At 27.6% G+C, this 6000-nt stretch overlaps 1 protein-coding gene across 5 annotated transcripts in view; it reads left to right on the top strand.

Moving 5' to 3' along the window:
• Positions 1–205: 205 nt before the first annotated feature.
• Positions 206–6000, top strand: part of larp (La related protein) — a 54823-nt gene continuing 49028 nt past the window's right edge. The window contains exons 1-2 of one of the 5 annotated variants that reach the window (XM_016061352.4): positions 206–578; positions 1007–1050. The gene's annotated coding sequence lies outside the window, so the exon portion shown is untranslated. The remainder of the gene's footprint in view (positions 579–1006; positions 1051–6000) is intronic. The other 4 variants (XM_016061354.4, XM_087154856.1, XM_016061353.4 and 1 more) reach the window with 4 other exon arrangements.

The raw sequence follows: 6000 nt of genomic DNA, 5'->3' as shown, positions 1-6000 counted from the left end.
TTATTTGCTTTTTCATTTCTTACAACGTAGCAGAATGATTGTGTCCAAATAATACAGCGGCATAAATAAAACTGATAATTATTCGAAGTTCCAAATTATCAGAAATTATCTTTTAACTTTTATTCAAAGTGTTATTTAGAAAGAATATTACATATTTTTAAAAGAAAATATAGATGCATGGACAAATATGATTTGCGCATGCGCTGTAAAACAACAAATCAGTTTAGTTTGGAAATGTACAAGATCTCGGCTCTCACGAATCAGTGTGAAGAATCGAAGTATCAACAAAGTCTACTTTAAACAAGATAAATGTATATTTCGTATCTCGTGTTATAGTGGTGGTGTGCTACGTAGTTTGGATAGCATTTGCGATTCATTTTCTTTACCGTGTCGTTTTTATATTAAATGTCATTGCATGAAGCCAATAAAAAAATTTGTTTGTGTTTTGATTTAGTTAGAATCACATTGTTTAAGTTTTAATTTGTTAACTTTGTCCGAACCTAAAAAAGCACGTTTCGCCATATGGCTATATCGATAAGAAGCTTATAAAACAGAGCAATTTTATATTTGTTCTCACGGTAAGTACAATAATTTTCTTATTTATAAATATTTTGACTGACATATTCTGTTTAAATTCCCCAGAAGTATTCTAGTAAGCCTTGATGTTGCTTATATTATAATAGGAAGTTGAACACTCGGTAACAGGGTTTGTTGTTTGTGATAAATAGTTCTAACTTCTAGCTCGTATCTTATTGTATCAGTCTATGATAAAAATATTGACTATTCATTGGGAATATTTCATGTTTCCATATTATAATATTTTCCTTGACATGTGTTTGTTGTGTTGTGTTATGGTGGACTACGTAGCTAGCGTATAATTGACTTGTTTTTGTTATGAAAAATCTATATTTTTTGCCACTAATTATTATTATAAGCCTACAAATTATTATTAAATAGTAGCCGTTCTGCATTTTCTTTAACCATTTATAGTTTGTCTATTTTTTAGGAAAAAGCGGCTTGAAGGGTTACTATTCTTTCTGACTTGCTCCGGTAATATTCTCTCTTAGTGTATCAATTTTGAATTATTTTTTGCTTCATTCCACATTAAATACGCAAATATGTTATATGTTTAGATTATCCTGGTGCTTATATAAATTTATATGTATGTTAACAAAAGTTCAGAATTTAATTTTTCTTAGTTCTAGTTAAATGGTGAAAATATTGATATTTAAAAAATGAAGTTTGAAGGACAAATTTTGATTTATTTGTATTTTTTTTTTATTTTTAATATTTTGAATTAGGTTAATAACTAAACTTTCTCTGAAACTTTAATATTTTATATATAAGTTCAATTGACAAATTGATGTAAATATTATAGGAATATGTCTAGAAACTTCATAGAAATTAGTTTGAAAATATTCTAAACACAAAAATACAGCATTGTGTAATGAATTATTTTGCACTAATAATTTAGTTTATGCTATTAAGTGTGATTGAGGTTCAGTTCCAATTCAAGAGATCAATGTTTTGTTTATTGATAAATAATGTTAGCATATAGTATCTTATATAGATTGTGATCCCCATTGTTATTTATACTTTAGTTTGAGATGGAAGAAAACAGGGCAAATAACAGTACTGGCATTTCTTAGCATATGCTGTAAGATCTACTTTTGATGCTTCATATTTAACTAGATTCCAGAATAAAATAGGAAAGAGAATTTTCGTGTTGTATAATATTTTAAATGTATTAGAATGTTTCATTTAGCACTCTTAGGTTAAATAGAGTAAATTTTGCATGAAATGTTATATAGTAAAAGATGATTTAGCTCCTTTTATCCGAAATTGTGTTATACTCCATCGATTGATGTCATCATATTGATATCTATTGATGTTACTAATCAAATCCGTGTGTTTGTTTACTTTTGAGGGCTTTTTCTTTACACTTTTTTGTTGAATGATAAATTTGTCACTAGTGAGCATAATTGTTCGATGCTATGTCATAATGTGTCATATAGCATCATAACACATAGAACTGGCATTTATTTAAAAGTTTAGAGATAATCATATGAGTTTACATTTGTTAGATTATGTTAACATGGGCATTTTACAAGTCAAAATGGGTTTAATCAAGATTGGCATTTTGCCTGGAAGAAATAAATTTTTTCCAGGACATTCGAAGAAGCTGGACTAAATGGAAGAAACTGAATCTGACCAATACAATTATTTAACAATAACTAATAAATAACCAGTTCAAATTTAAAACAAGTAAAAATTAATGTAACAAAATAAAGTAAAAAATATTTAAAAAGTAATTATTTTCATATTTATTTCAATTTTATAAAGAATAAGCTATTATAATAATTTATTTTGATTAATGTTATTCTTATTTTTCTAAATAAATGTCTGCACTTATTTTACTAAGTAGATATAAAATAGATGCATACACTTATATCTTAATAGATTATGAGTTGAGTGCATATATTATTTTTAGTTAAATGAATATTCTGTTCAGAAGAATAAAATTTTTATGAAAAATAAAGATAAAAAATTATTTCCAATAGTTATTATTTTGTTAAAATTCTTAAATTTGTGAAGTTTTCATTTTTTTAAGGTCAATGTATTTAGTAATTTTAAATATTTTTATTTTTAAGAATTTTTTTTTTTTTTAAGAAGACTTATTTAACAATGAAATAAAAACTAGTATTTCTTCCTAGATTTATAATACTAATAAATGTAAAGCAAAATACTTTATAGTTTGTCTGAGGTAAAATCCCCCTCCACAATGCCTAATGCAGTCTGCTGCTAAGGAACAAGAGTGCATTTCAGGGAGGGAAGCTTCTCTTCACTCTGGGGCTAACACAATAGACCGGAAAAAAGGATTCCCTTTCTCTCTTCGACCTGAGTCAAAACTTGTCCTAAACAGTAACCCGTACCTGAAATAGTTATACTTCGTTACCATAGTCACCGCCACGGGTCCAGGCGAACGGCTAGGAGAATTCTTAAGGCAAACTAAAACACAATTAAATGTTTTGTTATATATTTTCTTTAGCTTTAATATTTATGTTTAATAACTTGGAAGTTGTATTTTTTAAAATAAATGCTTTTCTTACTCTGTCTTATAGATGAAAAAAAAATATCTATTATTAAGTAAAAAAATATCTATTGTTAAATAAAAGAAAGTTTTCTTATAGGTTAACTTGCCTTAGTTAACTAAAGAATGTTTTGTGTGATAAAATATATAAATAAAACTGAACAGTAAATGATTGAACTAGGAGAAGCAAGCTTAATTTAGCATGGGCTTTCTAATTGTGAATTAACAAGATTTAGTTCCTGCAGTTTTTTTATAATTTTTGTATTGAAATCGAAATAAGTATCAGATGTTTATGATTGTTATATGCAAGATCATGTTCTGGGATTAGACTCCTTTTTAAAGAATAAGACCTAAATATGATTTATTTATTTGTTAAGTGGTTAGTTTTCCATATGCTTTGCAATATATTTCTTTTCAGTTAATGTGTCATATTTGATTCAATTTAGTTAATTTCTGTTTTTATACTTAATTTAATTATAATCAAACCTATTCATCTCGAATCTCACAGAAAAGGCAAAAAATTTGAGATAAAGAGGTTTCGAGTTATACAGGTACTTTAAAAAATTAAATTTAATTACGAAATTCAATTAAAAGTGCTTGAATTGTTTTTAGTAGAAAAAATAGGCATTTCTTTAAATTAAGTATACCACATTGTACATCTATTTACATAAAAAAAAAAAAAATTTAACATACATTTAACACTGAAAATAAATTTTCAAAGATTTTTGAAGTAAAACCTTATTTGTTTCGATTATTCTCGTAAGATTAGAAAGAGCGCAAATCCCCCATGGCCAACAATTTACTGTAATTTAAGAATTACTCAACAGTTTCTTCTTCTTTACTGATGCCTACAACCTCTCGTTCATCATCTTCACAGCTTTTCTAAAAACCAGCTTTATTAAAACCATTTTGGATAGTTCTTAGAGACAAGTTTCTCCAGGCAAAACAGTAATTCTGATAGCATCTAACATCTTTATTTTTGGAAGAGAACTTTTTTCGTCTATGGCATCTACAAGTTTGTGTACCAACAGTTCACTTTAAAACTCTTAATTCTCCTTTGATCCATTGGTTGCAATTTTGAGGTCAAAATGAATTTCGATTCTTAGCTTTCTTATCTATGTTGAAAAGCCAACCCTTGATGAGCACTACTCATTTATCCCTCACTTACTGCCAGAATCCATTGACAACAGAATTACTCCTGAAATAAAAAACACTCTATCTGGCAAATAGGGCAGTCTATGGGCTGAGAATATTTATTAAATCTAGGTTTCTTTCTAGGGAAACAAAGTTCTTAATCTACAAAACTCTTGTCCGGCCAGTTTTGACAAACACTTCTTAGGCTTGAACACTGACAAAACAGGAGGAAAATTGTATCGCAACATTTGAGAGAAAGATTTTGCGGAGTATACTTGGTGGTGTAAATGAAAACAATAACTGGAGAAGGAGATTTAACTTTGAACTGCACAAGATTTATAAACAACCTGATATTATTAAATACATAAAAATTAATAGAATGAATTGGATGGCCCACATGATTCGAATGAGTGATGACAATACAATAAAAAAATGCTGCTTTTTAGACTTATTGGAATAAGAAAGTGGGGAAGGCCGCGGTTGAGATGAGCTGACTCAGTGGAGTCTGATTTTCTTGCAATTAATGAAAAGAATTGGAGATCAAAGGTGAATCAGAAGTCGTCATGGAGAAATCTTCAGAGGAAGGCATTGGCTCACCTTGGGCTGTCTGGCCAACTATGATGATTATGATAACTGCCAGAAGTTCTACTGATAAAGAAAGTTTTGACATTTGGACTCTATTATTTGAAATTCGAGAAACAGAAGTGTTGAAGAAAACAAATTTGACATAAACCTGGAAAATACATTGATTTTAGACAGTAAATTTAGGGAATTTTAGAAATTTTGAGATATAGAGGTTTTCGAGATAAAGATGTTCGAGATAAACAAGTTCAACTGTATTATGTAATCTTACCTTATTTTTTAGTTTAAGATTTAGTCTTAAAGCAATTTTTTGATAGAAAACTAAGATGTTAGTAAAAATAATTAACTCCAAACAAGTGAAAAATATTAAATTCATGCTGAGTTTTCTATTGAAAGTACTTTTCATTACATTCCTTATTACGGATTTTGAGCTTTTGATTCTTATTTTTGATTGAAGGAAAATTTAAAAAAGATTCTGTATTTTAAAAAAAAACCACTCTGTTTGTCGAAGAGTAATAAAAGGAATAGTTCAATTAAAGTAATTATGTTTAGTAAAATGGATTTTATAATTTTAAGCATGTAAAAAATATTCATTTAATTACACATTTTAATAATATATAAATAGAATAAATTAGGAGTGCATTTAAGAGAATCTGTGAAAAAAAAATTGGAAAACTATATCTTTGATCACCATATCAACCTGTATCACAGAATAATATAATTCCGATATAAGAACTAAGCTGTTTTATTAAAAGGCCATTATGTTAGTTTTAACTTTAAATCTAATTAAAATTTCAATGTTTTCAACAAATTTTCTCTCTCGTTTCTCAGAAGGAAAAGAACAATTAGGAAGGAATGTTTTAAAAAGCATTATTACTTTACTTAGAGATAATATTTTGCATGAAGTGGTAGAAGATTGTAACTTTCCAGAACTCGGTAACTGGATTAGTTAATTATCCCTATCAAAATTCAGCTTATAAAAAATTTTATGAAAATTCGGTTGTTTAGATTAAAATAATTATTTTGATTTTAGCAAAAATTCAGGCATTTAAATTGCCTGTTTTTAAGGGTTAATTCATCTATAAAAAGTCTGCTTGTCCAGATGTATTCAATTCAGCTGTTTTAAAGAAAGATTTTCAAATTAGCAATTTGTGAAAAACCTAGTTATCAAATTCAGATAAAATCGTTGAAAT

This window comes from Parasteatoda tepidariorum, chromosome 11, assembly GCF_982258835.1.
Source record: "Parasteatoda tepidariorum strain Cologne lab strain chromosome 11, Ptep-v5.0, whole genome shotgun sequence".
In the NCBI taxonomy this organism is placed as follows: Eukaryota; Metazoa; Arthropoda; class Arachnida; order Araneae; family Theridiidae; genus Parasteatoda; species Parasteatoda tepidariorum.
The sequence above is the reverse complement of the archived record's forward strand: the minus strand, read 5'-3'. Positions and strand labels throughout refer to the sequence as shown.